A 16,896-nucleotide genomic window follows, 5' to 3' on the forward strand; every position below is an offset into this window, starting at 1 on the left:
CTCTTCTTAACAATCAGATTCACAGACTCCACAGTGTGTAAGTTATGATTGAGTATAAACAGAGATATACATATTGTCAAGGATCATTAAGTTGGTCTACTTGCAATTGTATTAGGTTTTTTCCATACAAGTTGCCGGAAAAAAAATTGGTGGTGTACTTGGTACCCTCTACTTTTCAATTGGTATCAGAGCATGCAAATACCTTTAGACATAATAAGTTTGTGTTTGTGGCCATCTAAATTATGGACAAGAGTGTAATCTCTATTAACGTGCTGACAACCTCCGATGGCACAAATTACTTATGGTGGAAAATATCCATGCAATCCTTTTAACAAGCTCGTGATTTCAAAACATGGGTTCTTATTGCAAATAGATGCAATCTTCCAACGTTTGGAGAAGGAGAAGATGATGTTCCATAAGATATAGTTACATACTGCGATGACGAAATTAGTAATGCCAAACATAACACTGATGATATGAACACTATTGTCCATGACATAAGCAAAGATAATCAACATCATGTGTGTATGTGATAGACGCATTTATGTGTCTAATTTATCTCAATTGTGTATATTGTTAGTGCTCATTGTTGTACTTATTTTGGTTTTTAATCTCTTTGTAGGTGTTTTTGGATAAATAAGGCTTTGCGGCAAAAATTGGCTAAAAATATGGCCCTTGGATTGCCGTTGATAGTGTAGCGGAAATGCCCCAGAAGTGTACCGGAAATACCGCGGAGGAACCCTGAAAAAGTGCGGAAAACATCCCAAAAGAATTGTTAAAGGCACCCCTAATTTGGATAAGGGGCACCCCATTTCAAGGCATATGCTAAAGGGACTCCCAGTCTGGTTAAGGGGACACCCTTCTTCACGTTCAAATAATCGATTTTGGCGGGAAACTGGTTCACGTCTGCATGAATTTCTCTGAATGATTTTGGACGTGATTTCCTCTTGGATTTTCATCGGACCAAGTTGGTTTGGGCTTGGTCTGATCGTGCAGGAGAAGTTGTGGGCTTGGTTTAGTTAAGAAAGAGAGATTTTATCTCAAGTTCACGAAACAGAGACGCAACATGCTCGGAGCTTCGCTGGAAGATTTTCAGGGGATTGACTTGGGCTAGATTGTGGAGATAAAACAGGAAAGAATATACTCTGATTGGATCCGTGACTATCTACGAATAGTGTGGAGCAGTTTTGAACAACACAGATTCGACAGAAAGTCGCGTGAAGAACAGCAGATGAGAAATATTTTCCGAGTCTTTGGAAGAAAGAAAAAGGAGATTCTATCGGGATTTCTTTGAGCTGTGAAGTATATAAGAGGTGGAGAGAGGTGAGAGAAGATTATCAAAGAGTTTGGGAAAGTTTAGAGACCACAGAGACGCAGCAGAGAGGCTGGAAGACGAAGAACAGGAAGCTGCAGGAAAGCTTCCTGCTGCTGCTCGAGGAGGAAGAAGAAGACGAAGAACGGACCCTCCAGGACCGTCGTTCTTCAACAGTGCTAGCAGCAGTAGACCTGCGTCGTTCTTCAACAGCAGAATACCAGCGTCGCTTATCAACAGCAGCAATAAGGTATCGTTCTTTTATGGACGCTTAAAGAGGGTCGTAGTTTCACTGTATTATATTTTTCACTCTTTTAATCATATTTTGAGCATCAAGTATGTATTTTGAGAACATGATTATATACAAAATAAGGATAAAAAGAACCGTATGTGCGCTAGATCGAAGGATAAAAAGAACCGTATGTTGCAGTTCTTTCTTTTTTTTTTCTCTCTTTTTTTCTCTATATATGTGCGCTAGATCGAAGGATGCTTGAGATATCTTAGAACCGTATTTGAAGGGAATACCGTAAAGAAAGAAGCATGGCTTTAAAACCTAACTTCTGACTGGGAAAACCTTCGTATGGATGGCGAAGATTCGCTTGAGGAATTTAGTCACAAGTTTTCTCAAATATTGATAGTTTGCTATGCACTTGGAAGGACTATTCCTAAAAAGGATATTGTGATAAAAATTATGAGATCTTTACCAGCTCGATACGAGTCTATGAAACATGCCATCACAGAAGGAAATGATCTTGATACACTTTCCATAAGTACCCTCGTTGGAAAGTCAAAGATCTTTGATCATGAACAAAAAATTAAAGCTCATAAAAGTATTTCCTTCAAAGCTATCAAAAACACTGAAATGCTTGATAATAGTGAAAGTGTTGACATCTCTGAGAAAGGTCTTGTAAATGAATTATCATATGAAGATATTGAAATTTAGTTTCTCGTATTACAAGATAGTTTAGAGATCTTCTCAAGAAGAGAAATAAATGGTTCTCCAGAGATCGTCCTTTAATATCAACCAAGCCACATGATCGTATTCTTTCTAAAAAGGTGGTTGACAATAGTGATGATGAAGATATGCCTCACTGCTTCAAGTGTAGAGGTTTTAGTCACTTCGATAATGAATGTCCAGACCGTAAAAATTACATTGGCAACAAGAGTCTTGCGGCAACTCTTGATAAAAACTTTGATCATTATGATTCAACAAAGGAAGATATATCAAGCATAGTACTTTTAGAAGAAGTAGCTAACATTGACAAATTTAATAATACTCACATCAATCTTGATAAGATTTTTGAAGATCCTTCATCTACTACGTTCGAGGATATCATGGATTTTTCGCTTTCTAATGGAAATTCTATTACTGATGTTTTAGGATCATCTCAATTATGTTTAGTTGCAGAAATAAGATATGTTCCAGAATCTCCTCTAAACAAAACATTTCTTATTGTACCTCTGAAGTTCACGAACTCAAACAGTGTTTAAGTACAAACAAAAAGTAAGTTATGTTAGCAAACTGCAACGGAGAGCTATTCAATTGGAAAATGTGCTTCAAATCTTCCAAAAGTCAAACCCTTCACTATATCAAATTCAAGGATTAGTAACTAGAAGTCGCAACAGCTTAGCCCCTGTTGCGAATTTTCAGTTGCGAAAATTTTTCATTTGTCTTTGTTACAATTTGCAACAGATTGAAGACGTGCGCGTGCGACTCGTGAGTGTGGCTACCCACACTTTCAAGCTGACTCGGTTTCAGCCCATTCAGACAGTCAGCTTCAAAACTGACTCAGGTTTATCCTATCTCTATCTTGTTCTATTTCGAACAGAAATCTTATTCTCTCTCGTTCTCGTCTCTACTCTCTTCTCCTTATCTCCTCTCATGTCTGAAATTCGAACGATTTGGCGATTTCAAGGATCACCAATCCCAAATCAAGCTGACAAATTTATTTTCCGACTTAGGGTTTTGAGGTTTACGTATAAATTTGTTTTAGGGTTCATTCTATCTTCTCTAGTCTCTAAAAATTATGCACAAAGATGAAAAAAATCCATAAACTTCTTATTTTCTTTAAGTATGATTAACAGGGGGTTAGTCGTGAGAGAGTTTGAGAGATTTTAATGTATTTAGGTTTTCTCCTGTTAGTCATGAGGGAGTTTGAGGGAGTCTCTCCAAATCCCCGTTAGTCGTGGAGGAGTTTAGAGGAGTCTCCTAAACTCCCTAGAAAACACCTGTTAGTCGTTGGGGAGTTTAAAAAAAGCTCTTGAACTCCCTGTTAGTCAAAAAACCCTACAATACTAGGGAGTTGGTTGCTTTGGGGAGTTCGAAGGAGTTTTTAGTGTATTTTGGTCTCACAACAAATCTCTCAAAAGAGTAGAGATTTGGGAGGAGTTTGAGAATGTATAGCTTGAAAAGGGTCTCAGTGATTTTCTAATTTTGTTGTACTTTTACAGTAATCGAGCTAAGCGAGTATTTTCCTCTGCACCAATTACTAAGCGATATAGTTTAATATCTCTTAAGACAGCTGACGGGATCAACATTTTGATTCAAGGCCCTATCTCGTTCTCAGGAAAATGGGTTTTCTCCAGAGGTTGTTACTACTACTACTGTGTCTTTATTCTTCTTAGTTATGCCTTTTTGATTTGTCTTGTCTCATGTTGAAATGGAGTAATTTTAGTTTGTGCATATAAATTGTTCTGTAAATGACTAAATGCGTAAGCTTCGTAAACAAAAAAATCCATATGAGTTATGCTTTTTACGTCACAAGTGATGTTATGGATTACACCATGCATTATTTTAGTCCTTTTTCAGTTATTAGTTTATTGCGAACAAATGCATTGGCAAGTCAATTTTGGTCCTTGTTGAGGAATATAGTATCTAACTATGGGTCACTGAAAGTTTGCATTGAGAACAGTATGTGCACATTGAGTATCAAATTACGATACATGTTCTGGTATTAGAGGAATTTAGTATTATCTATTGATGGATACCTACACTATGAGCAGGTTTGCAGTCGTTTCATTGTGGGGTTTCCATTTGGCTGGGAGGATGTTGCTGATCAATGCTTGGACCAACATCTGCTGGTGATGGTGCTCCAGCTAGTATGTCTTTCTTTCCCGAGTCAAAAGAAGTGCCGACTTCTCTTTCCAACAAGAAGACGTTCACTAACATGAAAAGTGAAGAACCGGAAGATCTTAGTTGCAGTTATGATACTGGTATGGATGAAGTTGTAAAAGATGCTCCAGTATCTACAAATTCTGATGTGAAAAATGCTGATCCAAATGAGGCCAATGTTGCTGTTCCAGTGGGCATCCTGAGAGTACAAAGTTGGCTAAAGCCAAAGGTGGAGTTAAAAAAGGTAAAGTAGGTCGGAAGAAGAAGGGAACAAATTCATGTTCTATTTCTGGGTCTGCTGGCTGTGGAGTTGTACAAGTCCATCTCAAAGAGGATATAGGTCATGTTTCTGAAGGAAAACTGGAAAGATCTGTGTCAGAAACGCCCATTGCAGCCAGTCATAGTGTGCAAGAAAGATCTGGAAGTTGCAATTCTAGCACAACCAGGACCACGGCTATCTCACTCTCCTTCGCTGCAGTTTCCTGCCATTCCAGTCCTTGAATTTCTCCTTCTTGCTGCGACACCGAAACACACAATCAGCTCCAGCCCCCATATCTCAGCACACAGCACTGCTGCATTCCATTGTTCTCTGTTAAGCTTCATTCCATCACCGCGAACATCGAACTCATTTCAGTCCCTTGTTTCGCACCACCACCACCATCACCAGTACCATTTAGTTCAAGCAACAACATCTCAATTCTTTCCCTGCTGTAACTATAACCACCTGCAAGTCAGGTTCAATACCAGACTCGTCTCTGCTTTAATCAGTTAGCATCCATTCCCTTCCGGCAACACTCATACCCATTTCATACAATTGTAGCTCAATTCCATTCTAGACCTTGTTCACCATTGCCATGATCAGCTGCACATTCACCATCTCATTCTCTATAGTTGATTCTGCCTTACCTGACTGTCACCACCAATACCCACAGCCATCTCTGGCAGCAATATCAAACTGCAGCACCATCTACACTGACTCTCACAATACTTCTGCTCTTGACTGCAATCCCAGTTCAACATCAAGCTTAATACCGCCACCAACTGATCAAACATTCAACACACATTCCATTTCCAGCTCATCCTACCAGTTCAGACTTGCAATCTCCCATGGACTCACTGCAACTTCACTTCCATACCCGCTTCAGTTCGTCGCCATACTGCATCTCCATTATCTCAGGTCATCACCAAACTCATCAATCGAACCCATTTGTTATCTCAGTACATTCCCTCTTCAGACACAACCACAGACTCAAGCTTTCAATAGTTGTGCTGTGAACAGAACAACCTACTTCCCTGCAATGCACAAACTCAACACATCTGCAATCTCCATAACCAGCTGCTGCAAAAATACCAACTTCTCTTCCCTGCAACCTCAGACAACTCCCATCTCAGTCCATTCCTTTCTTAGCCAACTACAAACGCACAACTGCAAGGCACAGATTCAGCTCGTTACAATCCACCAACTTCAGACCAATACCACAGGTTTAGCTCCATAATTTCTGCAGCATTCCTTCCCTCGACATCAGCATTTCAAATTCTTCTTAACGGCACCAACACTGCCTGAATTCAACCAACAGTACCTTCAGCTTCTTATTTTCTTTGTTACTTCTTGTATCTTCTTTTCCCTGCAAATGAAATTAGAGCACTGGGAAAACCCATCTATGTTTTATGCACCCATTCCAACCTAGTAATGAAATAGAAGTAGAGAAAATGACGGCAACTGCTTGTGAAGATGATCATAAAAATCCGGCACTGAAATTGAGCTCAGCTCCCTTTTATTGTTTCTTAAAAGAGAATGAGTTAGGAGTGAACTCTCTCAAACTCCCCCAAACTCCCTCTAATAAACTCTCTCAAACTCCCTACACTCCCCCAAACTCCCTGAACTCAAAAACACCAAACTCTCTCAAACTCCCTACACTCTCTCAAACTCTCTTAAAATTACTGAGATTTAAAATACACTCAACTCCCCCAAAATCACTTGAGGATTAACCCCCTCTAAGTGTTTCGCTTGATTTCACCCTTAGGTTTGATTTTCGATTCTGGGTTTGATTGAATCTGATCTTGTGTGAAACCCCTTTTCTCAGTACTAGGGTTTTTGATTTGAGAGATCGTGAAGAGGAATAACGCTTTCCTCATCAAAGAGTTTGGAAATGAAAATCAGATGCTTCAAACACCCTGGTAAGAAAAATCAACACAGCTAGTCTTCTAATTTTGAGTTATGATTTGGGTTTGTTGGGTTAGACTTTTTTAGGTATTTTGGTAATGATTTGTTGTTGGTGGTGATTTTGGGTATTGCAGGGTTAGCAAATACAAAGACAGTTTTAGTTCAAGATGGAAAAGATTCGGGTATTGTTCTTGCAACTACTAATGTTGGTGCATATATCGTAGTTTCTTGCTAGAATTTGTTCTGCATGATGTATTAAAGTTTTAATATTAATTTCAATGTTAACAACTTAAGCATAATTGTTGTCATTAGGTTGGTTTAGTTTCTAGGTCAAATTGAATGTTTCTCCAAGGAGAAATAATGGTTTTTAGTTTTAAGTCTGATCTTTGCTTGTATTTTTTTTTATGTTCAAGGTCACTGTTAGGTTTTTGTGTTTTTCCCTTGTGAGAAGTTTAGTTTCAAGTCTCTTTTGAGTTTTCTTCATCGAGGTAAAGCTCTTTTACAGGTCACTATTAGGTTTTGTTGCATCTCATTGTTCACAGGCATATGGGTGAGAGATGATGATGTTGTGGTCAAAGTTTGAGGTGACGACTCTCACGAGAGATGCTGGTATGCTTTAATAATTTTTTAATGGTTTTACAGGCATCGGTGAATTAGATAATTTGAGATCTTGTGGTTAGTTTTCGATAGTTTGAAGATTCTGATGAATGCATTGTTACAAGTTTTCAGTGTATTGAACTTGAATCTAGCTCTATGGTGTTGTAAAGTGCACAAATTTGGTTATGTTTTTAAAAGGTATTTGGACTTGAAAAACCAAATTTCCTTGTGCTTGAATTGTAATGCCATAGTGATACCTGATGTTGAATAGAAAATTTTAAGCTCTCTGGGTTGTTTTATTTTAGCTTATTTAATGTTGAACAGGTATCAGGTCCGGTCGTGGTTGCGGATGGAAGGGCAGGGGTTGCTACGAACCCGTTTTACGAACCCACAAGGTACTTTGGGGTAGTTGATTTTACCTTTATAAATAAATTGAGTATACGCTTCTGACTTACGAATTCTGATGTTATTGCAGCCTTTTCTCGTGGAGTTAGAACCTGGAATTTTGGGAAATAGTTTTGACAAATTGGAAGCATCATACAGCTTAGCGATATTCTCCTCCGAATTTATATCATGTTTCTTTCTGATCTGAGTTATGTTTCATCATACTTTTCCAGTGAGATATAAATTATCCTAGTTTGCAGTTTGTTATCTCTAGTTTCTGACCTAACTTGTTGATATTTGCTAGAAAATAGCACCAGTCTGCAGTTTGTCATGTTTATATGGTTAGAAAGTGGATGGTGATCACAAACATATCCAATAAATGATGTTTTCATTCACTCAGACTCAAGTCTTGATTGCAACTAATATGTAGCTTAAGTATGTGAATAGATATTTTATGAGATGTCACTGCCTAGAGACTATGAAGTCTTCTATAACATTCATTCTCTGTCACTGATTTTTAGTCTCTTCGTATCATATTTTCTTCAGTTTACTGGTTGAATTACCTACTTGATTATGGGTTTCTTCTCTAATTTGGTAATGTATCTCTGTCGAATAACTGAGAGATGATTGGGATGTCATTGTGCAATCTAAAGAGAAATTTGAAGCAAAACAAATACATGAACTAGAGTCTGTGATGGCTAGTGAACATAGATAGATGGAGCACAAGTAAGAAGAGTCCGTCGAAGATGAGGCGCCTGTGATAACAATATGGGAAGCAATTGGATGGCTAGGTGTTTTAACTCTTTGGATTTCCGTTCTTTCTGGATACCTGGTCAATGCGATAGAGGTATCATATACGACCCTGTACCGGGCCTCTATTATCATGCGACTCATTTAGTACTGGTAGGCGTATGGTTGTTATAAACATACTCAATCCTATTAAGCTGATTTAAATGTTTTCATTGTTTTAACAACAACAACATGACCTTTTATATACTTCAAAACTATAAAATACACTCAATTAGGTAGCACATTTCCTTAACTTACTTGAATGCATCCTAATGCTACCCTATTAAGTCTTAATTCCATTATGTTGCACATTGGAATCAGCAAAAAAACTTACAGATGTCCTGCAGCAAAAATTTCACTGATCAACTCTTTCTATCTCAGGTTGCTTGTGGAATTGTGGACATAGTTGAAGGAGATGTTGATAATCAGTCAAATGTCCTGCAGTACGTCAAAGAATTGTAGAAAAAGAGAGAGTAAGTAACATAGTTAAAGGACCGGAGTCCTCTATAACTTGTGTGAATGGTTGATTTGTTGTTTGCTGCAGATATCGAGCGGCTTCATGCTGGGAAAAGTGGAAGACTATCTCCAGTTGTTAGTGGATAGCTAATTTTCAGTCAGCCATAGAAAGCTTAAAGCCACTCCTACAATGGTTGTTCTTTGTGAAAATTCTCTAGATATACTTGAGAATCATATCTGATGAAAGCTTAAATATAATACATAAAAGATTAACCTGAATGTGTCTTTTCCCGCAGCAACCGGATTCCTGAAACTGCTTTGATTGCGCAGTCTTATCTTCCAAACAATGTCTCAGAGATACTAGCACTTTGGAGAAACGACCTCAACAAGGTTTGTCATTGTCTTAGTCGTATTCTATGTTTTTATATTTGATTTCTTTGAAGTGGTAAATTATAGGTACACAAATTCTTAAGTACTCCTTTACCATTTGATAAAATTCATGAACTGAAAAACCTTGATTTTGTTATCTGCTATACTATTTAGATTGACTTTTCTCTTTATATGGTGTAAATGGGATTTGCAGGTCGCAAATATGAGAAACAAGTCCCACTACTTACAAGGATGGCTATGAAGCAACAATAATTTATTCTTGTTTGAGCATGTAGGTAAAGAATGATATTGAACTTGTCTCAAGGTCTTGTACCTTTAAAGTTGTATCTGTTACTGTTATTACACTTAACATTACAACTGCAGAGTTTGCATGTTCTGAAAAGTTAGGAAATATTTATATACTTGTCATTCTTTTGATACTACGCACATAATTTGTGTATTTCTAGATACAGCTTGGAACTTAAGAAATTTATATTGCCTAAGTTGTTGTTCTTTGTCATTCTTTTGCATACGTATACAGAAGATCTCTTTATTGTATGATTTCATGAATTTCCCAAGTTCAATGATAGTTAGCATTCATAATTTAATATATGAAGTGATCATGTATTGCCTATGTCTCTTAGAAACTTATGGTTATATGCTTTGGTTATTTAGACTTGACTATCTTTTAGAATTGTTTTCCAGGAATTGGAAAAGGAACATACTGGGGAAGGTGTACAAGCAGCTGAAAGCTTTGTGGTCCTTGAAGGCTACAAGTAGTTGGGAGGGAATCTCAAATTGATAAAGTATAGATGATTCCGTATAGTTGGGAGTTAGGAGGGAATCTCAGCTAGAAACTGGACTATGACACTCCCTCCCTGTTCACCTGTATGTTTCTCTACTGATATTTCTTTATTTGGCTGTTACTTGTCTTTATTTGAAAGCAAAAAAATTTAGGAAATAACTCTATGTTTGCTATTAGTTTCATTCTTTCTCATTCCTTATAAACGGAAGAGTAAACCCATGTATGCCTTCTCTTTTTGAATTGGAAAATTTCTTTGTTCAATAATAAACAATTATTTGGTGTAGAAATTTATGCATGTTTCTTTTTCCTAGCTTTTCAGTGAATTTAAGTACTTGCTGAAAAAGTTGCAGGGAAACTTTGCTTTAAGCTGATTTTGTTACAGGGAACATTGGTTTTGACCGGTCAAAACCACTAACTTTTTATGTTGCAAAAATTTCGCAACTGCAATATGATGTTGCAAACTTCTAATTTCGTAACTGTTTGAAACTGTTGCGACCTCCTAATTTCGCAACTATTTGAAACTATTGCGACAATTTTACTTAGCAACAGTTAGAAACTGTTGCGACCGAAAATTCGCAACTGCTTATGATCCGTTGCGAAAATTTGCAACATCGACTTTCGTAACAGATTGAAACTGTTGCAACCCCTCTTTGCAACTGAACTCTGCCGTTACAAATCGCTAAAAATGGTGTAGTTCTTGTAAGGTACGTTACTCTATTTATTATTCTTATCCTCGAAATGTGAACGAATCTAAGGTCAAGGATAAACCTAAAGGAAAGAAGAGATCTAGATCTAAACGATCAATGAAAATAAAGATTGACAAACCTATGAATCTAGTGGTGATCTCGTTGATGCTCACCACAATACAAATTGATTGTGTTGAGAATGTGTTTTCTTGTCTCATGCACCCTTTAGAGAGACAAGAACTGTGCACCCCAAGGGCTTTGGGTCAAACTATACTTAATTTGTGTCTTGAATATTATTACTTGAATTTTCATTGTTGTTTCATCATAAACTCTTGTTGAAATTTTTCGTTAAATGTTGCCTTCAAAATGGAGAATAAAAATAGTTCTTGGTGAGCCTTGCTCCATTAAATCTAGTCTAATATAGTTATTCTGGTTTTTGAATCAGATGTCAAAAATTTACCCTCTATACATCCTTAAAAAGTCTATGACTCAATGCTACCGTATTAGAATGATATGATGTTCAAAGATTTTACATTGAGACTCATCCATTCCTCTCAAACTATCTTTCAAGTAATGATATTGTAAAGACTTATTCCATGTACATACTTAAGGAAGGGTAAATTTGTATCTCACCTCTCTAGTTTGATTTTTTGGTTCATCACCTAAATTCTTTTTGTTCAAAGAATCTTATTGGTTCCAGAACTTCACGGTTGATAATCTTCCTTTTCAAATCTATCACTATTTTTGGAATTCTTCCAAAACTCAAATTTCTCTTAAAGTACTATATATTCGTGCTTGCACAAGTCACATACTCGAATTTTATTGCGAGTTATTCCCTCGAGCAAGATCCTTTCTAGTAAGACATGTATACTTATGGTTTTTGATCTCATAAACAAAGAAACAGAGAAATCCTACTTAAGGAAAAAGATTCGCTCTTTAAGAGAAAAAGGAAGAACATGAAGATTCCTAGAGCTAATCAGCAAAGGTTTGCAAATATTCTCGAAGAACTGGAAAAGACCAAGATGGAAGTGCAGGGTCTCAAGGAAATTCTGCAAAAATATCCAGAGATTCAAGAAGCACTTGTCAAAAAACAGTCAAATATGTTAGAAGGAATATTAACACGCTCATTCATGAACCTTATATTTCTATACCAGTTGCTGACAATGAGTTCGCAAATGATGAATTTTTCAAGGGTATTTTTACTAGGTAACTTCTTGTAGGAATTTTATTCTTATTGTTTAATGAGTGAAAAGACGAGGGTACCCAAATACACCACAATATTTTAATATATCCACCTATAATTCCTTTACCAAATGTGACCGTCTATGGACATAGTCGAGAAAATACAACATATTTGGTTCACCCTTCATGTGATCGTCTATGGATACGAGATCGAGACAATAAAACAACAATATCACTTGTGTGATTGACTATGGATACAAGATCGAGATGATACAACAACAAAGTCTGCATTTGGTAATAGGTTTGGTAATAACCGAAACTCTATACGATCAATATCAAGTATTACGGAATTAACATACAAGTGCAATTTACTTTAATTATAATAAAACAATTATAATGAGGAATAATAAATTAAATAGCACAACAAGATTTTGTTAACGAGGAAACCGCAAATGCCGAAAAACCACGGGACCTAATCCAGTTTTGAATACTCTCAGAATTAAGCCGATATACAAAATCTAATACCAACTTTGTATAGTTTAGACCAATCAGACTACCCCTAGCTACTTAGTTCCCTCATTATCCCTGCGTCTTCGACTTCTAGAGTCACACACGTGAATAGCAAGTCCTTTGGATAGTATTCCAAACAACAAAGGAAGAATCTGTTTTGGTAACCACTATAATCAATCTTGCTAGAAGATATGTGAGTTGTTGACAAAGGATCTTATGTTTAATCTAATAAACTCATTTGTACGGTTAGATCAATCTATCTTTTGATTACCGAAATAATAAATTTCTAGATTCACAATCAATCAGTGTAGATCTCAAAGAGAAACTATAAAGTGATGTCGATCTCACGCAACTAATCATTCAAGTCTATCAAAGATAAATCGATTCTAGTTGGATCGCAGACGATCAAGGTTTGTGCATTAAATCCATAAGATACGAAAACTAATAAGAATTTTTCTTCGTCTTCAAATCTTCTACTGCCTTCAAATACCTGTACAACAACACTTGAATCCTCTTGTGATCAATTATGCACAGAACGGAGTCTATTAAAAACGGATTATCACAAGATGTCTTTAGATCCGAAGATGGTTCTAAAGATCTCGTCGATACATTGATCTAGTTTGAGTGAATCTTATATCAGAAGAGAAGATTCTCAAGAATAAACAAACTAGGTGCAATCAAAGTTACAACAATTGTTAGTCCATCAAATCAATAATCTAAAACTAATAAAACTGCAATTATCTAATTTCAATTCCACGGAAGTCTTTAAACGGGCGGTCGTAAGAGATTTCTCCTAATTAGAGTATTTTCCTCTCCGAATAGACGGCTCCACCAGAAACTACAAGAAATGAAGTTTGCTTGGCTCTTAGGATAGTTACAGGAAATGCAAACTCAAGTATTGATAAACCAAGGTTGTTTGGACAACAAGGAAATTCCAAAACCGAAAATATTCTCAAGTATGCAATAAAGTACCTAAATTCAGTTTTCGTATTTCCAATTAATGTTAACCAACATTTCCGAAAAATCTCATAGAAAAACTTCTATTATTAGTCTAGCACATTGAGTAATAATATTTTCCAGAGAATATGCTTTAATTGCCGATAATTAAAACATATATGATGAAAATCATAATTAAATGCTTTTCACTTTTTCGGACCAGGGATCACCTTGAGTATCGAGGAATATCTTTGAACAACAAATGATAAGAGTTATAAATATGTCGACATCCGGAAGCTTCTTAACTTGATAAACACAAAACCCTAATTCACACACACCATGAAGAAGTATGTGAACCATGGTTATTGGTTTTGTACATGGAATCGATTAAACCATCACTCCAAAATATGTTGTGACTGGTTATAACATGATTCCAAATACAGGTCGTAATCGGTTACACCTTGCTCACAAAGTAGCTTATGTCTAGTTATACCTTGCTTCCCGAGTTAGCTTGTGATCGATTACACCTTGCTTCCCAAAGGTAGCTTGTGATCAATTACAACTAACTTCCCAATTCATCTTGTGACCGGTTATACCTTGGTTCCTAAGGTAACTTATGTCCAGTTACAACTTGCATTCTAATATAGCTTGGTATCGGTTATACCTTGATTTACAATGTAGCTCATGACAGATTACAACTAGTTATATTATATGGGCTTAGACCGGTTATACCTCAAGTCTCAACAAAGTTAAGATAGGTTCTACCAAAGTCACCTTCCATTGGTCATCCAAAAAAATATTCAAAGAATAGTAAGACCAATCATGATTTCCCTTTCGATTATGAAAACAAGTTCTTACATCTACTTCCTTAAACTCGTGTAAAGATACATAGTTTTCTAGGATGAAATCACACCTATATAATGCACACATAATCAAATAACTATATTCAATAGATTATGTCGATGTCGTATTGACGAAGTTCCAAAAGATAAGTGTTTATACTTCATAGTATGTTTTCCTTAACACTTTGATCATACAATTATGACTGAGTCTCACCACTAGAGTATTATATACAATATATAAAGCTTCGCATGTTATATTTTCAATATAGCACGACTTGAAAGATACGTTGGGAATTGAAACAAGATCAAGTCAATATTACTAACCTCAAGTGGAAGGATGATGTCTTCGTTGTAGTCATTACTTCTTCTCATTCTTCAGGTCTTCGGAGTAATACTTGTATGTATCAACATTCCTCGTCTTTCTAGTCTAACCTAAACCTCTAGTATTTAATCAAGCGACTCTAGATGAGTTTTGATACTAAAATATGACAACCAAACTTGACATACCAACGCTTGGTGAGTTCAACCGAGCTATGCTCTAACAACGAGGAATACTAGATTTTGGGGTAGTTATTATGTGTTACATAAGCTATTCCAAATACTATCATCTTGCATGTTTAAAGTTTATTTAATTAAATTTTATTTTGAAAAATGACTCGCAATACATAATCTTCATGGATTATATATATGTATTGCTCAGTCTATATGATTTGTTCTTTGATATCAAATTTTGGTGATTAAAACATATATCTCGTATTTTCTGATAGGTTAAGCTCTTAATTCTTGAAAAGAGGAGTAAACTATTTTGAGAATTGCAGTATTGATCTCTCCATGATTACACTTTTGTGAATATACTACTACAAGGTTCCATAAGATGTTCTCTAGGAATTTTCTTTCCTCCTTGAATGCATAACCGTCATGGAAGATATAATTCTTATGTTGAGTCATATCGCATTTATTGCTTTCTTTGTTCGTAACTGGCCTAGAAAATGGTATTTTCCGATAATTATTTTTCTCCCAACAATCTTGTATCTTAGTGCCTATAATATTAATATCACTATTTTAACTTCTTTTGTTCATAACTGGTGAGAAGAGAGAAAAATATTGGGATACAAATCTACTTTTTGTTTGTAACTGGCGAATAAATTTGTTAATGTCCAAGAAAATCCTTCTCCTGTGATTAGAGTAAAGGTCGCTCATGTTGTTCTTTTGGGAATGACATCAAATGGGAGAGAGTTCTTTTGAACTTGTGCTTAAACGTTATATCTGTATGAGGAGAGCGGATGTGGAATTGTATGAAATGCTTCTACATTTATATCTCCTTTATGAAAACTCCGAGTTTTCTTGGTGGAATCGTCTAAACCAAAAGCTGGTATATGTTCTCTAGTCTTGAAACTCTTTTTTTTTTTTTAATTCTTTAGGATCCTTTTTTTCGCCTTTGCGAATTTTGTTGACAAAAATGGGGAGAATTATGAAGTAGTATCTTACTACAACATATGACTTCTTGAAGCATTATGTGGGGGGTGGGGGGGAATTATGTTCTATAGGTTTTACCTATTTTTCAAAAGATGAAAGTATTGACTAAGAGGAAGAACATATCACCGTCATTGTAATACCCCGATTTCGGCAGTGGTTTGCCGATGAAATGGAATATAGGTAATGGTTTGTGCTTTCCTAACACCGAGGCCTTTTCAGCACAGTTTACTCCAAAGTTGGCAGAAAACTCTGCAGTTAAGCGTGCTCGGGGGGGAGTAATCCAGGGATGGGTGACCATCCGGGAAGTTACTGTTGCATTACCACAACGACGCCCGTTGAAAACCCCACACTGCTAGATAACCGCAGTGGCTAAGTGGGGACAGTATCGGTGGAGGGAAGGGTCATTACAAATGGTATCAGAGCCGACGAAGATTCACCTGCCGAGGGTAAGAAGGTACGCTGTACGGGGTTGGTCCAGCGTACCATAAACTATCATCGATAATTTATCGATGAATTGTTAATTTCTCCATAAACTAATAAGTTTAAATGGATGAATTGTTGAAAACAATATTGTTGTTGTGAATTGATGAGTTGAATCCTAAATGGATGATTTTTTTATAATAATATTAATGTTATGAACCCATAGACTGATATCTAGATTGGATAATTTATCGAAAACATTGTTGGTATTGTGATTGTTTAATATATCATTGATTCGTTGAAGTTGTACTATGTTTCTTGTTATATGTTTTCCCTTGACAAAATTATTATGTTTGCGCATCTTTAGAGAATTGGGAATGCATTATACTGAGTTGTCATCTCACCTCAATTGACATTCCTTGCATATTTATTGAAGTTGGAAGTGGAACTAGGAAGTTAGCTTATTATTGATTGTATCGCATTCTTGTATTGCTTGAAATGTAAATTTGAACTAAAATGTTGTTAAAAATATTTAGTAAACTCATAAGCATAAATTCATGTTTCATAAAGCTTTTATTATGTTTAATATACAAATTTAAGTAAGAGAAATATATGCATAACACACTTTCCGACCCATAACACTCCGAGTTCGGATCTCCATACGGGTTTGACCCTTGTCCGGAACTCGGGATGTTACAGTCATATTGCTTCAAATTGTGGTATAATTGAACTTTGAGGAAGATAACAATTATATGTTTCTGTATAACGACTATTGAGTGGAATGATTTCTCATTCTATTAAAGTTGTTTTAGAGTATTCTCATTATCATTATGGATCTCCAACAGCGAAGGTGTTG

General features: G+C 36.1%; 1 long non-coding RNA gene across 4 annotated transcripts; it reads left to right on the forward strand.

The window, feature by feature from the left end:
* Nucleotides 1-1,500: 1,500 nt before the first annotated feature.
* LOC113289487 lies at nucleotides 1,501-7,944 on the forward strand. 4 transcript variants are annotated; one of them, XR_003331037.1, is made up of 9 exons: nucleotides 1,508-1,562; nucleotides 3,006-3,105; nucleotides 3,764-3,900; nucleotides 4,316-6,602; nucleotides 6,723-6,770; nucleotides 7,094-7,197; nucleotides 7,311-7,383; nucleotides 7,510-7,580; nucleotides 7,661-7,944. It is a non-coding gene; the product is annotated as an uncharacterized LOC113289487 (long non-coding RNA). The 4 variants fall into 4 exon arrangements; XR_003331035.1 differs by having other exon boundaries at nucleotides 7,318-7,383; nucleotides 7,661-7,943; XR_003331036.1 differs by lacking the exon at nucleotides 3,006-3,105 and having other exon boundaries at nucleotides 1,501-1,562; nucleotides 7,318-7,383; nucleotides 7,661-7,942.
* Nucleotides 7,945-16,896: the final 8,952 nt, after the last annotated feature.

Source organism: Papaver somniferum, chromosome 6 (genome assembly GCF_003573695.1).
Source record: "Papaver somniferum cultivar HN1 chromosome 6, ASM357369v1, whole genome shotgun sequence".
NCBI classification, from domain to species: Eukaryota; Viridiplantae; Streptophyta; class Magnoliopsida; order Ranunculales; family Papaveraceae; genus Papaver; species Papaver somniferum.